This window comes from Cryptomeria japonica, chromosome 7 (genome assembly GCF_030272615.1).
Source record: "Cryptomeria japonica chromosome 7, Sugi_1.0, whole genome shotgun sequence".
NCBI lineage: Eukaryota > Viridiplantae > Streptophyta > Pinopsida > Cupressales > Cupressaceae > Cryptomeria > Cryptomeria japonica.
Window position 1 is genome coordinate 751,454,830 of NC_081411.1, and position 14,449 is coordinate 751,469,278.

General features: G+C 32.1%; 2 non-coding genes across 2 annotated transcripts; both read left to right on the plus strand.

Annotated features, from left to right (window-relative positions):
* Positions 1-1,943: 1,943 nt before the first annotated feature.
* TRNAL-CAA (transfer RNA leucine (anticodon CAA)) lies at positions 1,944-2,027 on the plus strand. The gene has a single exon. It is a non-coding gene; the product is annotated as a tRNA-Leu (tRNA).
* Positions 2,028-2,100: 73 nt separating this feature from the next.
* TRNAP-AGG (transfer RNA proline (anticodon AGG)) lies at positions 2,101-2,172 on the plus strand. The gene has a single exon. It is a non-coding gene; the product is annotated as a tRNA-Pro (tRNA).
* The last annotated feature ends 12,277 nt before the right edge of the window (positions 2,173-14,449 follow it).

The following is a 14,449-nucleotide window of genomic DNA, read 5'->3' on the forward strand; positions in this document are numbered from 1 at the left end:
TTCATTTCTCAAATGACTAATAATTGAATGATGTTGTTGTATTTCTCATATGAAAATTATTGGAAGTAATATATTGTATGCCTGATAATATTATTTACAGTGAGTATATTAACAAATTGAAGGTAGAGCAAACAATAAAAATGCCTCAAAAAATCTTCATTTCCCAAAGTTTTTAGGGCAATGTAGTTGGTGGTAATTCATGCCAAGTGGCCCATAACGTGTATGTGAGAAGGTTGTTATATGTCGACAATCACACACACACACACACACACACACACACACACGTGTGTGTGTGTATGTGTGTGGACAACAACCTCGTAGCCAGTATATAGTCATTGTAAGTAATAGTATCAGGCATACAGATTATTGTAATGATAAATAATGAAGGGGTTTCGAATAATTATTAACAATAATAAAAAAAAATTGCATTCTCTGTAATTATTTTGGCATTATAAATAGAGAGACACCATTTAACATCGCACTCATAAAATGAAATGGTAAATAATGAAGGGGTTTCGAATAAAACAAATAGATAATCATTTTTTTTTGTCATTCTCTATGAAGATTTTGATATTATTATCGTAAGGATTTCGACATTATTAAATTGTAACAGAGCATTGAAATGAAACCTATATCGCAAAATGAAGCAAAGAAAGTGGAGTCAAGTTCACACTATAATGAAGCAAAGAAATTGGAGTAAATTTCACACTATTAATGGACTATAACCATATAGACACATTAAACTGTAAAAGAGCATTGAAATGAAACTGTAAACTGCATACAAAAAAAATATTTACAGTGACTATATTGAAAGAAATGTTGGTTTATTGAAAATCGTATAATTTCAATTAAAAGATTTATAGCATTTAACGTTGACTCCAAAGGGAATTTAGTTATTTTGTGTGTACCAACATGAATGTGCGCCCTTGAATAAGGAATATGTAGAGGGTATTTGCAGAGCTAAGGAATATGCAATGAATTGGATTGTAATGAAAGTGACACGGAAAATTATGTCTTATAATATAATTTGAATATGCAATGCATTCGATTGTGGTAGCTAGCTATTTTCAAATTTGAATTTTTGTGGGAAACAGTCGGTCGTGTCATATTAAATATGCAATCCTCCATTGGTTCGAATTGTTCAGTTTTCTTCTATGCTTTGAATGAAACTTGGTTTTTTAATTTGATTTTATGCAAATTTTTGGTTACTGGGGAGCCTTACACTAGTTATTGCAAATGCAGATTCATTTAATGCATGAAGCTGTGAAGTGATATTTGGAAGAATGTACACTTGAGTGTCTAAGAAGTCTAAAGTTGATTGTTTTTATGTCATGTAATGCACCAATAGTTGTGCATATGTAATTGTAATTGGAGTACATTTGTACTTTTTAGCCACTTGTATAAAGTGACAAATGTAAACATTAAGTTTTTTAAAAAATAAAAATGTTTATTATTTGTGCAAGTTGTTTTGTATTAAAATAGGAAATGTACCAGTAGTTGTTTATTTTTTTTACTTTTTTGTTGTCAACTACTAATTCATTTGTGAACATGTATTGGTGTTCAAATAAATATTTACTCGTATTTTTATATTTATGTACTAACAATTTATTTTTTATGTTTTGGAGGGTCAACATAGCAATAAAGTAACAATTATTGGAACTATGTTATCTATTGGTACTCTTCCCCTAATCTGCCCCAAAATTATCTTGAATAAATTCCAATCTTTGATATAACATGCTTTATTTCATTTCATAAAAGACATGGCACACTTAAATAAAAAAGGGCATTCATCATTAATAAATCACTTATCCTCTCAAACGGGAGAAAACAAACCTAATATTGAGCTAAGCACGTGGGCGTTTAACCTTCACTTAAACATAGGTTTAAAGTTATGAAATCTTATAATATCTAAAAATAAAATAAACGAAAAAATACAATAACCTGTCAGGATGGCCGAGTGGTCCAAGGCGCCAGACTCAAGTTCTGGTCCTCGTTTGAGGGCGTGGGTTCAAACCCCACTTCTGACAACGGATTTTGTTCTTTGTTTTCTTTATTAATTAATTTATAATATTAACCATACCAAGTCATATATCGGTACTCGGGCATTTGGTCTAGTGGTATGATTCTCGCTTAGGGTGCGAGAGGTCCCGAGTTCAATTCTCGGAATGCCCCGTTTTACTCCAAATAAAGTACATTTTTGCGCGGGCATATTAAGTATTAATTCTGTTTTGCCGCATTCTTTATTGAGTGAGCATATTAAGCAATAATTCTGTTTACTGCATTCTCTCTAAAATTCTCGTCAATTTCAGCTATATCTTTTAGCTGCATGAATGTAAATAGTGGCATATTAAGTATTCATTATGTTTGCTGTATTTTTCCTGAAATTCTAGTCAATTTGAGCTATATCTTTTAGCTGCATAATCTTAAATAAATAGATTGTTAATTTAGAAAATCTTAAAAGTAGTTGTAATAAATTCATCATTTGATTAAGAGTTCAATCAACATTAAAAGGATTAGAAAGCATGAATATTACGATGATGTAAAAAGTCCTGAAGTTGAAAATAACAAGAACATTGAAGTGAGGATAAAGATTAGCACACTCACTCAAAGATTCTTCATGTCTACACTACGAGCTAGAGCTCTCTTAGAGTCAATATGGCTTGAGTCAATCATTTCCTTTACTACATTGCTACAAATAGAAATTAGGACCAAAACCAATGAGCTTCTTACGCAATTAATTTTGGCTTGACTCAATCCAAAGTTTAAGTATACATTCATGAGTTTGAATCACAAAATAGAATCAAATTTATTATTTCTAATGTTATTTAAATAGTTTCATTATTGCTTATTTTTCATGGATATAAAAATGTCAATTCTAACAACTTGCCAAATCTATGTGATCAAAATTGAGAGAGAAAATTTCAAAGAAGAGTGACCTTCTAAAAAAATGTTTAAAATTGAAGGGGTCAAGGTGAGGATATATTGCCAAATGTCACTAGCCTAGAGTAGAACTAAAACACATTCTTCAAAGGCTTGAGCTAACAACATATCAAACATTGCACCCAAGAAATCATTTTTATAGAGTTATTTTCTAAAAGATGATCATGATTAAATGAAACACTAGAAAAGTACCGCACCTTTGGTTCTATGGACATTTTTCATAATTTTTCAAATTGTCAAAATCAAGTATGAAAAGAAGAATTTAAAGCCTAAGTGGATTTACATTTTTTTTCAATAATATTAAGGTAATGATCATGTACAACTTAAACTAGGTAAGTATCTAGAGAATGGGGAATCAATGGGTCATTTCTAGTCCTTCCAATAACTAATGGCCTATGACGCTGTGTAGGAAGTTGTCAAGAACAAGAGATTGAATTTCACTAACAACGAAAAAAGTGTTGTTCAACCTGAATTTGACTTTAAGCTTACACCAAGGAATCCACTTTTGAGAGCATTTCAAAAATAAATCAAAGATGTGTTTGATCCCCTTCCTAAATATGTTGGGATCCTACATCTAAAGGGCATCCATGAGATGAATGTCATGCTATGTCAAAGTAGGAGACCACCATTTTGAGTGGTATGGTTAACTAAAAGGTATGTCTTTAATTTATCCCCTTCCCAAACAATAATGCATTTGAGAAGCTTTGAGACCTTCTAGTCACTTTTTCTAACAAATTTAAATTTAAATTTGATAGGCTTGAGAGGGAGTACCAAGGTATAAAAGTCCAACCCAAACCAATAATTAATTTATAAGGAGAACCTAGCTCAATATTATTTGCAATAAATAAATACCCTCCACCTCTAATTATTTGCACTTGTAGACGTTTAAAAAATAGCACCTTCACTTGCATCATCAATTCATCCAATCATCACCTAATTCATTCATCCATCCCCTGGGACTTTGTCATTCGTTCATATCCTCGAACCTTATATAATAATCATCTATTTCGCCCAATCATATCCTAACTCATTTGTCCATCTCTTTTGTCCTCATATCATCCAATTAATCGTGTAATCACCTAATCACCTAAGTCCTAGTTTCATCCAAACATCATATAATTTATTCATTAATCACTTACTACAAATATTCACCACCTTGTCAATTAGAACACCTCATGACTAATAATTTAACTAAATAATTCCTAATTTATATAATTAAATATTGTTCATCCATTTAATAAACTAAGTATCAATTATTCCATAATTATCCACATATATATCCATTTAATTAATTTAATATTTATCCACACATTATCCATTAATGTTTTAATTTAATTTTAATTTTTGTCTCATGTGAACCAATAATTCATTCAATTAATTATTAAATTGATTAATTTCACCTCACTTAGTTGACTATCTAATCTATTAAGTCCACTTAGCCTTACTTTGAATCCCACTCATTCATGCAATCAATTAACTAATCCATGCAATAGTCAACTCTGGGCTTAAATCTCTCATACACTTAGTTAACTCCTCCATGAAGGCATTTGGCTAATCAATCAAATCTGTTAGCCCCTCAATCACATTGAATTGAGAAATTATAATTATTTTAATTAAAATAATGTACAACTCTTTTATACATGTCACATCTCTTCAATAGTCCCCCAAATCAAAGATTAGATTCTAGCTCTTAGATTCAATTTTGAGACCATTTATCAAATTCTCCTACAAATCTATAAATCAAACCCAGCTCTCATAATCAATCAAGCATGTAATTTGTACTCAAATTCTATCAATTTTTTATCTAAAGAATGCTAAGGTTATGTTAACGAATTGAACATCTGAATTATAACAAGAAAAGTCTCACTTACACATGATTTAAGGTTTACATGCAATTAATTGAAATGTTGAATTTGTTTTGATTTGATGCTACTTTGCTCATTTTATTTGAATTCTTATAACACCTTTTCTCTAATAATTCATTTAGTAAAGAGGCCCAAACTTTTTTCAAGATAGTAATGGATTAGACCATATGGAGTAGTGCATATGAATGGCAATAAAAATATAATTTACAAATTTTAAAAATTTACTGCCTAACATAATGCCTATGTAATCCAAAAACTAATCTTATTTTCAAATCATTGGATAAAAAACTTTGGTAGATCAGCTAAGGAGCCATTAAGAGAAAAAATGAATATACAAAATTTTGAAAACTTTCTAATAATGTGCAACAAACCAAGAGGTTTAAGCTAGGTAGGGGTAAGAATGGGCTAAGTTATCTATAGAGTTATGGTTTTTTTTCCTTATACACTAGATATAAAGGATTTACGTAAATTTTTCATGCAATCTAAGGCATGGGTGGTAGGATCACTATTGAAGAAGAGTGAGATAAGAATCATCTATTAAGTGTCCATTAAAAGTTGTGAAACCATCATATCAAGCACATAAACATTATGGAAAATCTCTTCCATGTCACATGAAAAATAAGATATCCAAAATATTTAGTAGTTGAAAAGAGCAATTAGTGGACAACATTGTACGACAAATATAAAGTGCCCAAAATTTGATTCAAACCAATTAATAGAGACACAAATGACCAAATTAGAGAGGAAGATTTCAACAATCATCTAAAAAGTTGTGAAACGTCATAGTAGGAATATAAATGTTGTCGATAATTCCTTGAGAATCTACGTGAGAAAGAAGATATCCAAAATATTATGTAGCTAAAAAAAGAGGAGCTAGTGGACAACCTTGTATGAAACATATGCAATGCCCAAACTTTATAGACTTGAACCAATTGATAAAGACACAAAGAATCACACTAGAGAAGAGGAAATTTCAACCAACATTTTAGATCAAGAGACCAAAACTAAATCTTTAAGCATAACAAGAATAAAATGGCATTCATTATGACCATATATTGTCCATAATTGCACTGGATTATATCAATTAATTGATTGTTTCAATTAAGAATGGAGTTAGGGATAATTTATCCTTAATCCCAATATGTATTAAATTCTTTCAATTAGGTTTGCAAAGTCCAATTAGCCCAATCAACTACAAATTATGCACTTCATCTCTTGAGTATCATTTCAAATCCTAGGGATTGCGAAATTTATTTGTAGAAGTGATGGATGCAGTCCTTAACAATTTGGATTGAGCATGTGGAACTACTATTTTTTTCTTATCTCCTAATATATAATCTCACTTTCTTGGTATGAACTCTCAAAAATAGATATTATCATAAAACGAAGGTGTTATCCTCAATTTTGGCTTGCTCAAAATTGTGGGATAACCACTACGAAATTTGTCCATTTCATAACCCACACCCTCTAAGCACGCATGTTGAGGTGCTTGTCAAACCCCCTCCTGTGTAGTCAGGCTCTCAAGAAATCGTCTTGATTTGAATCTTAATTTGTCAATCTAAAAGATTGATAAATTATGTTTTTAGGAGTTAGTTTTTCCTTTTTGGTGCAAATCGGGGTTAATAAACCCAAAATGCACCAAAGTCACCTTTGGAGAAAATCGGGGTTATAAACCCAAAATGCACCAAAGTCACCTTTTTGGTGCAAATTGGGTTTATAAACTCGAAATGCACCAAAGTCACCCTTTTTGGTGCAAATTAGGTTTATAAACCCGAAATGCACCAAAGTCACCTTTTTGGTGCAAATCAAGGTTATAAACCTGAAATGCACCAGAGTCACCTTTTTGGTGTAAATCGGATTTATAAACCCGAAATGCACCAAAGTCACCCTTTTTGGTGCAAATCGGGTTTACGAACTTGAAATGCACCAAAGTCACCCTTTTTGGTGCAAATCGGGTTTATAAACCTGAAATGCACCAAAGTCACCCTTTTGGTGTAAATCGGGTTGATAAACTCATATTGTACCAAAGAAACCCCTACTTGCAATTTTTTGGTCTTTTTTTGTCCAACTCTAGGAATTCTTCAAATCCATATTGCACTCCACTCCAGATGCCAGATTCCACATATTGGGACCAAATAACTCTAAAATACAAGCTACCTTGCAACAATATGAAGATTTTCTGAAGAAGGGTGATCATAATAAAGATGTGTATCTGGACACTTAGTCATTTTTATGCATCTCTAGTGCAGTGGCATTTTGTAATTCCAATCGACACCTCAAGTGTCATTCTATGTGTGCACTAGTACACATGTAGGACTGCACATGTCCTAAGTCAAATAGGACTCTACCTTTGACTTGGTCACAAATTAGTTGTAACTTTCCTAGTTTCATGTTGCACCTCTCCTCTATATATATGAGGATGCTCATTGTGATTATATGAATCTTTTGGCTAATGCAACAAAACTCTGTCAGTTTGGGAAGCACTCTAAAACTTTGTTTTTAGATGTAAATAAAATTTCAATCAGTAAAAGAGACAAGTTGCCTTCAATCTTTGTGTTGGAACAGGTTGTAATGTGACGACATTATTCAGAGTTGATTGTGAGTATTGAGGTTTTATTTGAAAGAGATTTAAGACCAATCTTGTAGTCTTTGAGCTGCTTATTGTGTTTATAATTAATGATATATTGTCAAACTTATCACATTTGAAGCTAATGTTTCATTCTCAAGCAAAGAGATAACTTGCAGTCTTTGTGTTGTTTTTACTTTCTACTTTTGTGTATTTAAGGTGAAGTGTATGTTAAAGTCTTGGAGCTACACGTATTTCATTTTTGTTCTTAAAGCTTTATAGGAAGTCATGGAAAGTCTTTGAGATTTAATGAGCTTCTTGGTTAATTCTGCTTGGTTGTGCTTGAAAGTTTATTGTAAGAAAGGATCATCTATTCTAAAAGAAGAAGATATGATGAAAGAAGAACGCCTATTTTGAAAAAAGAGAATACAGTGAAGGTAGCACCTTATTGATTAGCTTAGTGTACATAATTTTAGCTCCTAGTTAAGTGTTAGTGGTTTTCAGTAGTAATAAATAGGGGGAGCCTTCCCTTATAAGTAGCAAGGACCATATCTTTCCTTCTAAGAGATATTATCTCACATATTGTGGTGGAACCCACATTTTGTAAACTTCCCCAAGTTTACAAAATTTTCACCCAACAAAAGGTTGCTTGAATGTGATATTATTCAACACCAAGAATTAAAAAGAGAGAGGAATAAGGAAGAGAACATGTTTAGGAACCATCAAAAAATAAGGCATCACATGGAGTTTTATTTTCAAAGGTACAAACATCATATGTGTTTTTGCGTAGAGATGGATAAGTGTTAGGTATCCTTTCATAGACATTGTTTTCTTCACTACAAATTTTACACAATTATCCCCATAACTATAAAAAAATTATTTTCATCGTAAGGGTACATAATTTAAGCTTCTTAGCCCTATTTCTTATGGACCCTTGTATAGGTGTTCATGTGTCTCAGTGACACCATTCCTATGAGTTTTAGTTTGTATGATTTTATCTTCACTTCCAATGTTTTTTTTCAAGAGGTCTTTGTGAATATGTATAAGACTTTAGTGTCAAGCATAATACTATTTCCTTCTATAGGTGAAACATTGTTTGAAAATTAAATTAAAACATCCCAAGAAATATTTTTAAATATTCTTTTCTATTTTGTAAAAACACTTGCCCAATCATTTGAATGTATAAGATAATCAATTTTTAAAGGATTTTGAGACAACTAAACACAAGTTCTTAAAGTAATATATTATTATTTATAGACCCAATTTTTTTTAAAAATAGACTAGCCATTAATCTTCCACATTTGAATTCATCTCAATGTTTCTTAATAGTTATGATGTTTTTGGGCTTGTCACCTTATGTAAACCAAATAAAGGATCATGATGTGACCATGATATCAATTGAATGTGGCATGGATAATTTAGTAACTATGTTTTTGGTTGATCCATAGTCATATGTCTAACATCACTAATAGAGTATTGCACACAAATATCCCGAGCTCTCGGTCCAACTATAGATTGTACCATCTTAAGTTTCTTATAGATTTTTTATCCACATCAATAAATAGGAGGAAATGATGTTTATAGATTATTTCATTAGTGAGACATTTTCTATGTTCCACAAATACATTTTTAATATACCTAGTAATGCCCAAGAGTCAAAGTAAGGGATAAGTCTCAAGATTCTAGTGTCATCATAATGACTAGGTCCATAGTCATATTCTATTAAAAAAAAACCAATAGAATAATTGATGAGATATCAACGATTTTGGCCAAATATAACATGTTGCAAATAACACAAACTAAATAAAGACTATCAACAAAACCCCAACTTAAACATAATCTCATTATTGTAATACCACCCAGCCTTTCTAAATAAAAAATAAAAAACTTACAACACCAATCTAACCATGTCATAGAAAGTGAAATGGGAGCTAGGAAAAAATATATAGGCGGCATGTAACATATCATCACCCCTTTATATCTTGCACATTAAGAGTCATTACCACGTAAAGGCACCGCCTCAACATCACTAGAGTATTAATCATATAGCAATCCAAGTAGGCCACAATACCATCCATAGGTAGCCTTGTTGAACACACCACAAGACTAAGAGGGGGGGAGGGGTGAATTAGTCCAAACCTTAAAACACTTCACTTCTAATTTGATAAACTCCAAACCACAAGTAACTTATTAATGTAATTATAAACATTAAAGCATAAAGCACAATAAACTCATAAATATTAGATTTATGTGGAAAACCCTAAACAAGGAAAAACAACGATGAGAATCACACTCACAAAATGAATAATTGGTTGCAACGTTTAGGCTCAAGGCCAAGGAGCTCACTACCCTAAGGGAGTTGCAAAACTAAGGCACACAACCTTAGTGCAAGATACAAATGATTGCACAAACTGCCAAAAGGAACACACCTTCTTTTAGTAGGTGCAAAGGATAAAATGAAATAAAATGAACAAGATCTTCTTATCATGAAATAGTCCTTGAGCCATTGTGTCAAGTGACCAATATCATGGCAAACACATCTAACAACAAACATTGTCCCAAACTCTTCACAAACTGCCTTTTTCGCATTGTTTGTGCATCATTCATATCCACTTCACATAAATTCACATACATCTCATTCACAACTCCTACATCCACACTCATATATATACAAGAAAAATCATTAAGATCCTTAATTAGGTCGGCCACAGATAGAATATACAAAATTACATAAATTAGGTCACCCAGACCAAAAATATCAAATGTAGTCTACTCCAAGAGATAGAGAGGACCCAAACACATCACAACACATCATTTCCAAACAATTCCAATGAACCGCACACACTAACACATCCTTCAAGTTTGATGTCAAATGAAACTTGTAGATAAACAATGTAGCACACCAACTAGTTGACCCAAAACCATTCTCCAATGCACTAAACATAATGCATATCTACACATGCCATGGTGAGACCCATATCAACCTCAAAACTCGACCACCAAAGTATATCCAAACCAAAAAGGAAAATTCATTAAAATCCTTAATTAGGTCGGCCACAGATAGAATATACAAAATTACATAAATTAGGTCACCTAGACCAAAAATATCAAATGTAGTCTACTCCAAGGGATAGAGAGGACCCAAACACATCACAACACATCATTTCCAAACAATTCTGATGAACCGCACACACTAACACATCCTTCAAGTTTGATGTCAAATGAAACTTGTAGATAAACAATGTAGCACACCAACTAGTTGACCCAAAACCATTCTCCAATGCACTAAACATAATGCATATCTACACATGCCATGGTGAGACCCATATCAACACCAAAACTCAACCACCAAAGTATATCCAAACCAAAAAGGCATGATCCAGATAGGATACACCACCTCAATCAATTGGAAATCAACCCAACTGACAACACTTAACTTAGAACATCATAACGTCACTTGCCGATCAAACCATCACTGGAAAATTGAATTGGAACACTGCACAAACCATATGAACATGTCCTCCAAGCCACAACAATGAAAGCCACATATCAAAGAACTGCCAAGTGTTCTCCAGACCAGTTTTGATAGACACCTCACTATCAGAAACAACAACTAACTTGTTATATCCCTCTTGTTCCCTAATATTTTGTTACGTTTTAATGCAAGTTTGCCAATGGAGAGATTAGGATATCTTCTTGTCATACACTCTTTGTGTTGACCTTAGCCCTCAGTTAACCAAGATCATTTAATAATGGTATCAATAATCATTTTGATTTTAACCTAAAGTAATTAAAAATGTACTATATTTATAAATATAATGATCATCATTATATACTATATGAAACTCATATTTATATAAATACACATGTATGTATATATGTATATACATGTGTGACACAAATATACACATATATACCTATGTATAATATATACCCCATATGATATGCATTATGATCACATATATAGTATCAATATTGATACTAAAAGAACATATCAACAAAGTAATACATGAATGGAACGGCCCAAGGCCATGCTCACTTGAGCGAGCAACTTCATTATTTCAAACATATATCTTTTGCAGTAAACTTTATTATGCCCATATTCTTTAATGTGGTGACAAACTTAGTGAACATCCAAGAATCTTTTAAATAAAAAAGAATGCAACTTGGTAGCTAAACTTTAGGAGATTGTCGTTAAATAACAAACATTATTAAGAGCTTCATATCATCACATTAAGAAAAAAGTCTACCGTCACTAGCTTATAAGCTAGGAAATAAATTAACTCACCAATGTGAGTGAATGTATACTTTTCACCGAAATGAATTTTTGGAGTGAAATGGAAATTTATCCAAATTAACCGTAATTCACATAGCTACTTAGATTAAGTAGTAAATGATAAGAATTTGAATTCCATTTGATAAAAATGGAAGAAAGAAAGCTAAGTAATTCATTCTGAAAAATGTTGGGGGTAAAAACATATGAATTATGTTTATTTAGAAAGGGAAAATGTAGAGAATACTTGCAAACAATTGGCGATAGCTAGAAGGGTTGGAACTCAAAGTTCATCTTCAGCTTGATAACAAGCTTAATTTTAGGTTCTCTTGTTTGAATTTGAAAGGCTTTCAGTTTGAAATCATTTGCTTTTAAATTAAAGAATTTTCATAAGAAAGGCAATAAGCTTCTTAAGCTTGAAATCCATTTTTACTTTGTAATATTTAAGAACAGCTGAAAAAATTATAATATTTTTATAAAATTCATTAAGCCATAATAGCAAAAACATACCTAGCTAAATCTTATTTGAATTAGCAAAAATTGTTTTAAAGACTCTAAACACTGCAAAGAGTAAATATGAACTCTTGAAGATATTGTAATAGATAATGGTAACCCTCTCTTGTTGAAGGAGCAGACAAGGCTCATGGTAGCTTGAGAAAGTAGTTTATGAATTACTTGAAAATGGAAACAAGGTTAGAACAAATTTGTAATACTTGTTACAATCCATTAAGAAGGAAAATATGGATTAAACATAACAGAATCATGAAATGATATAGAAAATACAAGAAAGAATTAAGACAAAGAGTCATTATGTATAAAACTCTTTACTCATGTTGAACAAAATGATTCATTATCACATGGTAGAGATAATAACAATGAGTTATTGATTTGAGACCCATTCCCATAATCATGAGAAGGCATGTAGTATGCTACTAATGATTTTGGGTATGAAGCCAATAATGCATAAACAACAAAAATGCGAGTCAATAAATATGACCTTAAAATGTAAAGGTAGAAGATCATTAATCTTGTCAAAACAAGTTGCATAAGTATGGTAACTAAACTCAATACCAGTGTGCCTCTAGGTTATGTGAGTATGTTGTTAGCATAAAAGACTTCCTTGTTGGTCAGTAAGACTAAACTCATATGAAGGTTCTAAGCAAGTAGGGTGGTGGACAAGACATCATGTTTATTCATGTATGCAAATAAAAACCTTTTGGCCAAGGTGACACTTCGTAGAGTGAGTGTTTATTAGTTCACATGGTCCATATACACCACCTAGTCAAAGGTCATGCTAGTTAGAAGGTTCTTATGGTGTGTGACCGACTAGAGTAGTATGGGGTCAAAACATCAACTTCAAATGGCAATAGCCTAATTAACCGTCTTACAACCTTGTGAAGGGCAGGACTGCTTCCAATAGGAAGATGTGCGAGTGATCACCAGGTCAATGGTTGGGTGCTAAATAACTTTGATGATATTTTCCCTATGATGAGATACTTGGGATCATTAAGAAGTTCAAAATGAAACTCTAAAGTTGTAAATTATTAACTCTTCTTGTACTTATTGAAATGAAATTATGTTAGAGTAAATTTCATTTGTATTCACATTGTTGCTTTATTATGTTAGTTACTTTTCATTATTTGTATTAAAAACAATAAGTCTAGCTGTATCTTTTAAGAATTTATTTTTGTATTATTTGCTAGTTTTTCATTCTTGTATTGCTATGTAAACTTAGCTTGTTACATAACAAGTTGAGCAAATGAGGACTTGTAAACTTGATAGTATAACATACACAAATCATAAACATTAGATCCAAAACCACACTCCATAATCTTCTCATGCCAGAAGATTCCATTGGGACACTAAAACTCTTTCTTGCATAAATATTTTTTTCCCGCGTATTGAAACTTCCACAACACTAACCTTCTGAAACCACCTCAATATCACTACCAGACCATAAAACAACATTAGAACATATATTTTTGGACCATCTACAGCACATGGTAACATAAATGACAACACAAGACAAGTTGACATCAATGGCAACACAATACAACAACTCAAGTTTTCGACAAACCTCGCCTTCACCCCTTTGTACTCTCTTCTATCACCCTTAGTAAACATTGTTGTTGATTCTCAATTGCATGTAAATGGTCAAGAAGATTTAAATATTAAACCTTTGATTGATGGACAACATTTTAATTTTGGTGTAACAAATGACTTAATATATTTGGAAGCAACAAGGTATAAGTAAGTGTTTGTAGAGTGTTGAAAATATTCCCCTAGCTCCATGTGTGCCCTAGGTCCAATAATAAATTCTCTATTTCTAGATGGATTCCTGTTGAGGGGGCCCCATCTATGTCTTTTACCAACTCGCAAATCCTCACCACTTAGTGTCTTAGATATAAAAAAAATTAATCTTTTTTTCACATATACCATGAAATCAATAATAATCTCCTCTTTAGAGACTCTTTGCTTCCTCTACTTCTCTTTCTTCACTAAAATAGCATCCTTCCCCTACAAGTTTATAATTCTTCATGCCTTCTCGAATAGTCTATGGCTGACTTTGCCATCTATTACCTAAAAACTCATGACAAACACAAAAAAATCATAATTGATCTCAAGTCACAACACTTACTCCTAATGCCACATTATCCAATGAATAATTTCCCATTGCATAGCATGATTACACACTATAATTCTATCCTTCCTCTCTTGTCACCTCAACATGTGTTACCCATTATCGAGTTATGATACCTAATGTCATTCTAGGAAAGCTTCAACGTCACCCTTGAGAACTCATCC